At 42.0% G+C, this 13,272-nt stretch overlaps 1 protein-coding gene across 2 annotated transcripts in view; it reads left to right on the forward strand.

Annotated features, from left to right (window-relative positions):
• LOC134993818 (beta-arrestin-1) overlaps window positions 1-13,272 on the forward strand; it is a 206,567-nt gene that overhangs the window by 87,360 nt on the left and 105,935 nt on the right. The gene's annotated exons all lie outside the window — the stretch shown is intronic.

Here is a 13,272-nt window from a genome sequence, read left to right on the forward strand (position 1 = left end):
ACAAATCATCATATAAAGCAGCAGTATATATGTCACTTAACAGACGTTCAACAAGTGTGACTGTGTCTATACAAAGGTTCAACAAACTTCACACAACAGGAACACTAACTTCCATCTATATCGGGAAACATAACATTGCTGGTGAAGGCGCCACGCTATCTATTCTCCCTCCAGGGGGGTCGTGGACCCCCAAGAGGGAGAAAAGGTGTCGGTATTCCGGCTGTCGGGATTCCGGCGCGAGTATACTGTGCGCTGGGACCCCGACAGACGGCAAACTTAAGACCACCCCTGGTGAATTATCACAGAGTATCCAAGTTTTCCTCATCACCTCCCCCTGCAGTGTCCTCAGTAAGTCCCCCCCTACCCCCTGGACCATGACCCTTTGGATGTCTTAGTTGATTTTGTCCAATCAAAATGCAGAGAGGAAAGAGGAGGGGCTGACAACTTTGCTGATTGGTGGAGATAGCCGGCACCAGGCTTTTAAATTGGGTAAAAAGTCCCGGCCAGCACCAAACCACTATGCGGCCATAATAGATTATTCCTAATGAATTAGTCTACAGTAAAGTAACCATGATGTGAATGACTCATTACACTGAGTTTTAAACAAAGTTGGATGCAATTGCGCCTCAAATCGCAGGAGCAAAATGCTTCTACCAAAAAAAAGTAAGTACATGTAAACTCAAAGTTGCAGGTATAGCATGTAGGTCTGTGCAGGTGGCCTAAGTGTCCGGCATACGCCAGGCACACTTCTCCTAAACTGTATTTATGACCATGTGTGTTTATCTGCTTCTTTTGTTGGAAAAAACATTTGCAATACACAGACACAGAAACATAATATATTCAGTAACAACAAAAAGCGCCTATACAGCATCAGGGGTCTTCCCTCACTCAGCCAATCAGAAGCTAGTATCGACAGTCTTCACTGTCACTGTTTACATACATCTGCCTTCAACTATGCTCCAATGATATGGCTTTCTCAGGCGTAGGTGCGTATGTATTTTGGGGTGTGGGTGCAGGACTGGATTGTGCCCCATTGTTGTGTAGTTACATTATTCCATCGGTCATTTTTTATCATAATTTCCTATTTCCAGCTAAATGGAAGAATGTGGTTTTGTGCTGAACCACCCAACTCTAAAATATTTAAAGTTTGTTCCCATAAATACAGCTGCAGGCCAAGCACAACAAGACTACATGTTCTCATCCACGGGCAGTGCTGGGAAAGCGGTCTGGGACGCCATTGCTCTGCGGTACCAAAGATAACTACTGTAGTAACCAGATGTATTGTGAGAGTGAACGGAACAGTCTCCAGGTTCTCTTCTATGATATACATAGGGAATGTTCCCGCCGCCTGCAGTCAGGGCCGGACACTACAACGCTGGACCCCATAACACAAAACTGGCTTCCCGCCATTTGTAATGTCGTCAGCTAAGGGTCCTCACTCATCTCTACAGGCCCCGTAGCCGCTACCATCCTGCAAATGGCTCGGGCACCAATGGCGTACTACAGGAAAAAAAGTTTCTTATCTCTTCAATTTCTAAACTAGAAAACTTTGCCGAATGATCCTGTAGTCATCTGGCTGGATGGTACGGGCACGGAGCTGTAAGGGTAGATTTGCCACTTTATAAATAAATAAAAAAATGATTAAAGAAAGTGACCAAAAATTTTCAAAACCCACAAACATATAATATAGCATTTTTTTCTACAATTTTCTTCCGTTATCGCCTGAGATGGAAATTACAGAACAGACATTGCATGTAAAGTTTGCTAAGTGGACTCCATGCTTTGCGTAGCGAATCTTTCCCCTATGATGGGGGCTGCCGCCGGCGATATCATTGCTATGTCTGTGATAATCCTTGGTGTACAGGACAAAGGGGGTCATTCCGAGTTGATCGCTCGCTAGCAGTTTTTAGCAGCCGTGCAAACGCTATGCCGCCGCCCACTGGGAGTGTATTGTAGATTAGCAGAAATGTGAACGAAAGGATCGCAGAGCGGCTACAAAGTTTTTTTGTGCAGTTTTAGAGTAGCTCAATACCTACTCAGCGCTTGCGATGACTTCAGACTGTCCAGTTTTGATGTCACAAACCCGCACTGCGTTCGCCCAGCCACGCCTGCGTTTTTCCTGGCACGCCTGCGTTTTTTCAAACACTCCCTGAAAACGGTCAGTTGACACCCAGAAACGCCCTCTACATGTCAATCACTCTGCGCCCAGCAGTGCGACTGAAAAGCTTTGCTAGACCTTTGTGTAACTACATCATTCTTTTGAACAGTACGGCGCGCATGCGCATTGCGCCGCATACGCGTGCTCAGAACTGCTGTTTTTTTGCCTCATCGCTGCACAGCGAACTAATGCAGCTAGCGATCAACTCGGAATGACCACCAAAGCCCTATTCGCTCTACTGTACGTCGGGTTGTGTATGTGTGTGTTTACAACTAAGTATTCGCCCCCGTCTCTGTGAGTAGAAGTCAAGCTGCAGTTTGCAGTTCTCTTTCAGATCGTTTGATACTAATTCCGGGAGACAGGCAGAGTGCCAGGCGTGAGAACGCTACATGTAACAGATTGTTCATGTAAGGGCTTTATGGTACTGGTGAACGATACGGCAGGCTGACTGCGCAACAGCGACAGCCGCCGTTTCTTTTCGTCTCCGCTTAACTGATCAATCTATTTTCCAATGTTTTATTAATTACATAGGTTAATAATACTTATTTAAAAACTAATACTATGTGCAGTACTGATTTGCTCTTTAAAACCCCAGACCAGAGATACATACGTGCCAAGCAAGTGGTCAGAGGAATTCTATCCTCATTTTATTTGCGTAATTGTGACAAACACAGGGCTATGAATATATTGTATTGATCCTAGGCTTACCATACTTTTCCTTTAAACCGGGACTCTCATTAATTACACAGGTTCTATGGTTGATTAAAACCAGTGAGAGGTGGGCGTGGCTTGATTACACCAGGTGTCATCAAGAGGGTGGGGCAGGGCATATGATTATGTGAGGGGTGTCACCATACGTCAGGTGGACGGGGCAAGTTATTTGATGAGACGGTTTCTGCCGCACAACGTGTCCCTGGGAGAGAAGGTTGCACATGACCTTCACTTCCGGGAATTACAGGTCTCCAAGTGATCAGAGTTCTAGGTACCTATGGCGTATATTGGACAAAGCCCTCTGCTCAGTATCCTTTATATTTTACCATTAAACTTGCATTAATATTTGAATAAAAAAGTCTGACAGTTGCTTTGAACAAATCACCATTTTGATATCAGAACAGTTAACAATTCAGAAATACGGTGAAATAATGAAGTGTCGGTACGGTATGACGATGTTCCCAACAAGTGCTATTTGCTCAAAAACAGTGATTTCCCCCAAAAAATAGATTTTATGATTTTTGCCAAAGTTAGTTTATGTATTTTAGTTTCTAGTAATTACCATCTTCCTGCTGATATCTCACAATTACTCCTTTTCCTGCTGATATCTCACAGTTACCATATTCCTGCTGATATCTCACAATTACCAACTTCCTGCTGATGTCTCACAATTACCATCTTCCAGCTGATATCTCACAATTACCATCTTCCTGCTGATATCTCACAATTACCATCTTCCCGCTGATATCTCATAATTACCAACTTCCTGCTGATATCTCACAATTACCAAATTCCTGCTGATATCTCACAATTACCATCTTCCTGCTGATATCTCTCAATTACCATCTTCCAGCTGATATCTCACAATTACCATCTTCCTGCTGATATCTCACAATTACCATCTTCCCGCTGATATCTCTCAATTACCATCTTCCAGCTGATATCTCACAATTACCATCTTCCTGCTGATATCTCACAATTACCATCTTCCCGCTGATATCTCACAATTACCATCTTCCCGCTGATATCTCACAATTACCATCTTCCTGCTGATATCTCACAATTACTCCTTTTCCCGCTGATATCTCACAATTACCATCTTCCTGCTGATATCTCACAATTACCATCTTCCCACTGATATCTCACAATTGTCATCTTCCTGCTGATATCTCACAATTGTCATCTTCCTGCTGATATCTCACAATTATCAACTTCCAGCTGATATCTCACAATTACCATCTTCCTGCTGATATCTCACAATTGTCATCTTCCTGCTGATATCTCACAATTGTCATCTTCCTGCTGATATCTCACAATTATCAACTTCCATCTGATATCTCACAATTACCATCTTACAGCTGATATCTCACAATTACCATCTTCCCGCTGATATCTCACAACTACCATCTTCCAGCTAATATCTCACAACTACCATCTTCCCGCTGATATCTCACAATTACCATCTTCCCGCTGATATATCACAATTACTATCTTCCCGCTGATATCTCACAACTACCATCTTCCAGCTGATATCTCACAATTACCATCTTCCTGCTGATATCTCACAATTACCATCTTCCTGCTGATATCTCACAATTACCATCTTCCTGCTGATATCTCACAATTACCATCTTCCAGCTGATATCTCACAACTACCATCTTCCAGCTGATATCTCACAATTACCATCTTCCTGCTCATATCTCACAATTACCATCTTCCTGCTGATATCTCACAATTACCATCTTCCTGCTGATATCTCACAAATACCATCTTCCAGCTGATATCTCACAATTACCATCTTCCTGCTGATATCTCACAATTACCATCTTCCAGCTGATATCTCACAATTACCATCTTCCTGCTGATATCTCACAATTACCATCTTCCAGCTGATATCTCACAATTACCATCTTCCAGCTGATATCCTACAATTACCATCTTCCCGCTGCTATCTCACATGTACCATCTTCCAGCTGATATACTACAATTACCATCTTCCAGCTGATATCTCACAATTACCATTTTCCAGCTGATATCTCACAATTACCATCTTCCTGCTGATATCTCACAATTACCATCTTCCCGCTGATATCTCACAATTACCATCTTCCTGCCGATATTTCACAACTACCATCTTCCTGCCGATATCTCTTAATTACTATCTTCCCGCTGATATCTCACAACTACCATCTTCCCGCTGATATCTCACAATTACCATCTTCCAGCTGATATCTCACAATTACCATCTTCCTGCTGATATCTCACAATTACCATCTTCCAGCTGATATCTCACAATGACCATCTTCCAGCTGATATCTCACAATTACCATCTTCCCGCTGATATCTCACAATTACTATCTTCCCGCTGATATCTCACAACTACCATCTTCCAGCTGATATCTCACAATTACCATCTTCCAGCTGATATCTCACAACTACCATCTTCCAGCTGATATCTCACAATTACCATCTTCCTGCTGATATCTCACAATTACCATCTTCCCGCTGATATCTCACAATTACTATCTTCCCGCTGATATCTCACAACTACCATCTTCCTGCTGATATCTCACAATTACCATCTTCCAGCTGATATCTCACAACTACCATCTTCCAGCTGATATCTCACAATTACCATCTTCCTGCTCATATCTCACAATTACCATCTTCCAGCTGATATCTCACAATTACCATCTTCCAGCTGATATCTCACAATTACCATCTTCCAGCTGATATCTCACAACTACCATCTTCCAGCTGATATCTCACAATTACCATCTTCCTGCTCATATCTCACAATTACCATCTTCCAGCTGATATCTCACAATTACCATCTTCCTGCTCATATCTCACCATTACCATCTTCCCGCTGATATCTCACAACTACCATCTTCCAGCTGATATCTCACAATTACCAACTTCCTGCTGATATCTCACAATTACCATCTTCCAGCTGATATCTCACAATTACCATCTTCCTGCTCATATCTCACAATTACCATCTTCCAGCTGATATCTCACAATTACCATCTTCCAGCTGATATCTCACAACTACCATCTTCCAGCTGATATCTCACAATTACCATCTTCCTGCTCATATCTCACAATTACCATCTTCCAGCTGATATCTCACAATTACCATCTTCCAGCTGATATCTCACAATTACCATCTTCCTGCTCATATCTCACAATTACCATCTTCCAGCTGATATCTCACAATTACCATCTTCCTGCTCATATCTCACAATTACCATCTTCCAGCTGATATCTCACAATTACCATCTTCCAGCTGATATCTCACAATTACCATCTTCCAGCTGATATCTCACAACTACCATCTTCCAGCTGATATCTCACAATTACCATCTTCCTGCTCATATCTCACAATTACCATCTTCCAGCTGATATCTCACAATTACCATCTTCCTGCTCATATCTCACCATTACCATCTTCCTGCTGATATCTCACAATTACCATCTTCCAGCTGATATCTCACAACTACCATCTTCCAGCTGATATCTCACAATTACCATCTTCCCGCTGATATCTCACAACTACCATCTTCCTGCTGATATATCACAATTACCATCTTCCTGCTCATATCTCACAATTACCATCTTCCAGCTGATATCTCACAATTACCATCTTCCTGCTGATATCTCACAATTACCATCTTCCAGCTGATATCTCACAATTACCATCTTCCTGCTCATATCTCACAATTACCATCTTCCAGCTGATATCTCACAATTATCAACTTCCAGCTGATATCTCACAATTACCATCTTCCCGCTGCTATCTCACATGTACCATCTTCCAGCTGATATACTACAATTACCATCTTCCAGCTGATATCTCACAATTACCATCTTCCAGCTGATATCTCACAATTACCATCTTCCAGCTGATATCTCACAATTACCATCTTCCCGCTGATATCTCACAACTACCATCTTCCTGCTGATATCTCACAATTACCATCTTCCTGCTCATATCTCACAATTACCATCTTCCAGCTGATATCTCACAATTACCATCTTCCTGCTGATATCTCACAATTACCATCTTCTTGCTGATATCTCACAATTACCATCTTCCTGCTGATATCTCACAATTACCATCTTCCAGCTGATATCTCACAATTATCAACTTCCAGCTGATATCTCACAATTACCATCTTCCCGCTGCTATCTCACATGTACCATCTTCCAGCTGATATACTACAATCACCATCTTCCAGCTGATATCTCACAATTACCATCTTCCAGCTGATATCTCACAATTACCATCTTCCAGCTGATATCTCACAATTACCATCTTCCAGCTGATATCTCACAATTTCCATCTCCCTGCTGATATCTCACAATTACCATCTTCCCGCTGATATCTCACAATTACCATCTTCCTGCTGATATCTCACAATTACCATCTCCCTGCTGATATCTCACAATTACTATCTTCCTGCTGATATCTCTCTATTGACAGTTTCTGTTTAATTTCTAATTGACTCTCAATCACTTATTTTCCTATTGTTTACTTGTCAATCATTATCAATAACATGGAGACAGCTAAATAACTAATTATTTATGGAAATTAGTTTGTGAGATTGCCTACTCATGACTTTATCTGAAAGTTTAAAATAATTGCAGCGTTTAATATTTATCAGCCATTGTTCCCGCATTCCTTATGTGAAGTTGTGTTGTCTTCAGTATGAACAATTGGTTCTCATAAATTTTGTGAATTCTGATAAAGGAAAAGCCGCTGCTGAAATTATTACAATGAAAGAGCGCAACAGCATAATGGTGAGGTTCCAAGCTTCACGGTAATAACAAAGAAAATAACAAAGAGAGGAAAATTGCAGCTCAGCCTGTTCCATAAAACTTGAGGATTTATGAAAACACAAGATCATAATTCAGCAACAAAGGGAATCCAAATACCGGAGCACATTTGTTATAGGAACGAGTAATGATAAAAGCACATTGCTGTCATATAATAATGACTGGTCATATAAACACCTCCACGATGAAATACATTTGTGCCCAGTTTGTAGCAACACAGCGTAGCAATTCATACATTTATAATAGTATATAAATTGTCCGTAATACAGGAGAGTATACAGTGAGTTCAGTGCACTAGTGAAGTCTCTCAGTAAGTAGAAGCAGGTGGGCAGTAATGTGTAAACTGCCCAGGGTTGTAAAGGCAGACTAGAAGCCAACAGGAGATAGATTGTTAGCTCTTCACCACTAGATTGTTAGCTCTTCAGAGCAGGGCCCTCTTTCCTCTTGTTGTCAAAGCCCTCTTCTCGACACATATCACTCGCAGCTCTCTCCTACTCAGCGTCCACCTTTTTCCCGCTTTTTCTCCTGCTGGTAAAAGCTCATCTATATCTATGGCCGCCAGCCCCAAGTAGTACGATGATTACTCCCTCGCTGTACTCTATTTTTGTTATTTATTTACTGTAATGCTAAGTTCTGTCTCCCCGTACTGTCCTTTGTACGGCGCTGCGAAACACTTGTGGCGCCTTATAAATAAAATGTAATAATAATCATAATAATAATTATAATGTGAACTGTATTGGTGCACTGACTCCAGGACGTACTGTAGATCCTACAGTATTCACTCATAAAGTACAGGAAAGGATTGTGATTACCATATTAGGGAATAACACCCTTTTTCCGCAGCACGTCGCAGTGTATTGTGCTTGTGCAATTGATAATTCCATGTAAAGAGTTGTATTGTAGGAGGAAGTTCAAATTGTCTCAACTCCTGGTTGGTAGGATCCGTGGGAAAGTCCTTCATGATACCAACCATTAGGGCAGATGTACTAAGCCTGGAGACGGCATAAGGCAGTGATAAACCAGTGATAAGTGCACGGTGATAAACGCACCAGTCAATCAGCTCCTAACTGTTAATTTACATATTGGAGCTGATTGGCTGGTGCGTTTATCACCTTGCACATATCACTGGTTTATCACTTCCTTTTGCCTTCTCCAGGTTAATACATCTGCCCAAATGACCCCTTCCCACCAAGATCTTACCATCTCTGTACCTTACAGATGCTGGGGCTCTGGCTGCAGGATTCAATAAGAAAGGGGCCCCTAAAGCACCAACTTTGCACATCTCATGTGGTGTGATGAGGATTGGTGTGCAGTATGTGGCCACGTCTTTAATTTTCCATTCGTAAAGTCTGTGTAATTATGGGAAGGAATTTTACTTGTGGTACCGGGGGAGTGATGCCAGCGCAGCAGGGTGTTGTATAGGGCGATGGGAGAAATAAAGTAATATGACAATTGGCTTTGTTAAGAAATAATGTACAGAATAATAACGAGCGATACTGATTTGCATATAGGGTTATATGTGCTCCAGGTACAAGTCGCTATTCAGTAAGCAAAGCACCTATCACACAAACGGAATAAATTTTCCTAACTTATAGCAAACAAAATGTTTTTTTTTTTAACCGTTTGACACATAAATATATTCCGCTATTATTGCGGCGAGGTTACAATGACTCTGAGGCAGACCAGGCAGCTTCCAAATTGCTAAAACATGTTTCCTAATGAGCTTCAGCTTCAACGGCAATAAATGACTGCGGAGAATAATAAGGAGACGCCATGAACGGAGACTCCTGACACCTTTTTCTGGGCGCGAATGAGTCAGACTTGCTTATTAGACTTTATCATTATCAGGAGCTCAGAGGTGGCATCGGCTCATTATAATATCAACTAATGTAGCGTCAGGGAATGTAGGGGGCGAGTTGGCGCACGATCGTACAGAGAGAGAGATAAGACTTGTTTTATAAAAAGAATCTCTCTCTCTCTATACATATAAAACTTTGCCATAATCTGCAGCCACCAATCAAACCCTTGCTTTCAATAATGGGCATAATTCAGACCTGATTGTAGCCCTGCAGAATTTAGCACATCTACGATCAGGTGCACAGACACGCGGGGAACGCCAAGCACAGGGCTAGTGCGCTCCGCATGTCAGGCCCGAAACACCCCCCCCCCCCCCTGCAGAAGTACAAAAGCATCGCACAGTGGCAATGCTTTTGTACTGTAGGAGTAGCCCAATTTAAGTAGTTTGACTCTGAAGGGGTGAAATAGTAAGAACAGTTACACTGGTCACAGTGGTGGAGAGAGGTACATTTTACCGCTAAGGGGGTAGAGGGTAATGTTAATGGCGATCTATTTCCAGTGGTGGGTGGGAGACCTATGACCACGAGAGAAGGGGGGAGGGGTGCGCGGGACAACCCTTAGGCATATTTTTCTCTAAATAAAATATTTGAATTCATTTCTCAAAATTAGTTTTTAACTTAATTAAAATTGAATTTTTTTTTTCATTTTTGAGTCAAATTTATTTTTTTAAGAAATTGCCAGGTAAGTGGTTTAGCGGTTCGTAATCCTAATGTTTGAAATAAAGACATTGTGACGCGTTAGATAGCACCGTAGTTGCCCTGAGACCTTTGCACCCCGTGTATGGGCACTATAGTTCCACACAAGCTGCCATTTACCTAGGAAACCCCCGGAGAAAATAATGTCAACCACCAATCTATGCAGGCCACGCCCCCATCTCACACACCGCTTTGCCAAAATGTTCTACAGTCTTCTTTTTAAACCACAAACCTTTGGAGCTCTGCGAATCAGGACATTTAGGAGGTACTGTAGCGCAAAATATGTATAATTCATTTCCATAGGGTAGGATACCTATAATAAAACTCTGTGGTAAATTTACTAAGGTGGGAGATTTTTTAGAACTGGTGATGTTGCCCATGGCAACCAATCAGATTCTACTTACCATTTATCTAGCTGCTTCTAGCAGATAGTAGATATAATCTGATTGGTTGCTATGGGCAACATCGCCAGTTCTAAAAATCTCCCACCTTAGTAAATTTACCCCTCTGTGTGAAAAAAAAAAGGGACAATGCAGGGAAAATGTAATTTTTTATTATCATTGCTTATTTACAATGGGGGTCATTCCGAGTTGTTCGCTCGCAAGCTGCTTTTAGCAGCTTTGCACACGCTAAGCCGCCGCCTACTGGGAGTGAATCTTAGCTTATCAAAATTGCGAACGAAAGATTCGCAATATTGCGAAAAGACTTCTCTGTGCAGTTTCTGAGTAGCTCGAGACTTACTCTGCCAGTGCGATCAGTGCAGTGCTTGTCGTTCCTGGTTTGACGTCACAAACACACCCAGCGTTCGTCCAGACACTCCTCCGTTTCTCCAGTCACTCCCGCGTTTTTCCCAGAAACTGTAGCGTTTTTTCACACACTCCCATAAAATGGCCAGTTTCCGGCCAGAAACACCCACTTCCTGTCAATCACATTACGATCACCAGAACGAAGAAAAAACCTCGTAATGCCGTGAGTAAAATTCCTAACTGCATAGCAAATTTACTTGGCGCAGTCGCACTGCGGACATTGCGCATGCGCATTAGCGACTAATCGCTCCGTTGCGAAAAAAAATAACGAGCGAACAACTCGGAATGACCCCCAATACACAGACCTTTGGGATGGGTAGGAGGCTACCTTACAATGGTTCTAGTGTAGATTATGGCAGGAATCGCATCACATGGCACAGAAAAGACTGGCGGTGGCACAAGTTACCTATTAATACCGGGAATAATTCTTTTAGCTGATAATATTATTAAACAGCGATGGCCGCCTGTTCCATGTTTTCGGTATTAAATCTAGCGAAAGGCATTAAAGTCAACATGATGTGTAGTTATTGGTACTAATTAGATCCACAGCTTACGTTGTGTTTTCACAATCCTGGCGCACTGCCCAGACAAGGGCTCAGTCATCACAATGGATTTTGCCAATTTCCTAATGATTTAATTTTCTGGTTCTCACCATCCCCAGATGTGTATGTGTCCACCTGTGAAGGACGCTCCTTATACAGCACACAGGATGGAAGCTGGTGGGATTAATTACCTGTAGAGTTAGACGCCAGCTCCCAGGTGACTGCGCCGAGTAACAATCAATCACGTCCTGGCACACTTCAGGTGCAGCTATGGAAATGCAAGCATGCGTCTTATTGGACAATAAGAGTTACAGCCTCTTTTATCGAACATTATTTAAATAAAAGACCCCGTTTGTCATCTTAAAGCAATGAGAAGATTCAGAGAGAGTTCCAAGGTATAGTACAGCGATTATATGCAACTAAATAACTCTAAAAGTAGAAATGACTTCTGGGTCATTTGCAAGGCATCTCATTGAGTCAAAATCCAAAGAGTGGGGAAAAAAAACATTGGGCTTATTCATCAGTCCCACTCAGTCATGGCATTATGGAGCTTTCATTAGCACGTACGGGTCTAGTCCCTGGTAAAGTCTGGGCGAATAGATTATGGGATATTTTCCCGCACTGGGAGAGTACACCAGCCTCCCGGGTCCCGTCCACTTCACTGGGTGCTGTATAATCTGATATAAGCCACAGCACTTCCCACCAAGACCACCCAATCCAGTATCTCCTGGTGGATGCAATTTGGTAAGTTTGCGCTAAATTTGTCTGAAGGTGGCAATCAGCTTACATTGTCTCTAGGAGGGTTGATGTTTTTTTACTTAATATGAATGTGGCAAACATACTAATTGCTTCACCTGTTTCAGTTTTGTAATGCATTGTGAGCACTGTTTGCCTAAATGCACCTTTTCTTGTATTAATCAGTAATGGAAGATGTGAAAATTCAGTATGAGGGTCAAAAGCGGGTCTTGGTAAAAGGTGTCTGCTCAGATGTGCTTAGTAAGTGATAGCTCCCTTCCTAGTGTTAATGCAGTGTATTCATCTTACATAACCTTACTGACTTCTGCCTGACTGCAGAGCATTAATGCTGCAGTATCCCAGGAGGCAGGAGCACAGAGGACGTCCCACACTCTTCCACCCAATCACTGCCGACAACAAATAAAAATTACTGTGATCATAGATTTAGCTACTACGTATCTCCACTGATCCCTGATTAGCAAGAAAACATTGCAACAATGTGTAAGAGAGAGAGAGAGAGAGAGAGAGAGAGAGAGAGAGAGAGAGAGAGAGAGAGGTCTCTCCCTGTATCATATTAGTAAAAGTCTGATTTTTTTGTTTTGTTAAATAGACAAAAATAAAATAAAAAAATACATTTTCCATGATTTTTTTTCCAGGGAAATGAAGCTGTAACATTTGGGGAAGAAGTTACTGTAGGTGATAACAATGAGCCTACAATTTGCCCTTCATTTTTGGGAGGGGGTGCATGTTCAGGGAAACCACATTTGGACATTCAGTTGCAACGCTGGCAGCCCAAACCGGATCTAATTGTGGACTCTGACTGGAGCTTTTACTTTTCTAACCTTTCCTAGATCATGGTCATTTTGTGAGGCTCAGCCTACCCTGATATAGTAACAGCTTAACATGCGAAGTCTAACAGACAGTCCGA

The sequence above is a fragment of the Pseudophryne corroboree genome, chromosome 2 (assembly GCF_028390025.1).
Source record: "Pseudophryne corroboree isolate aPseCor3 chromosome 2, aPseCor3.hap2, whole genome shotgun sequence".
Classification (NCBI taxonomy): domain Eukaryota; kingdom Metazoa; phylum Chordata; class Amphibia; order Anura; family Myobatrachidae; genus Pseudophryne; species Pseudophryne corroboree.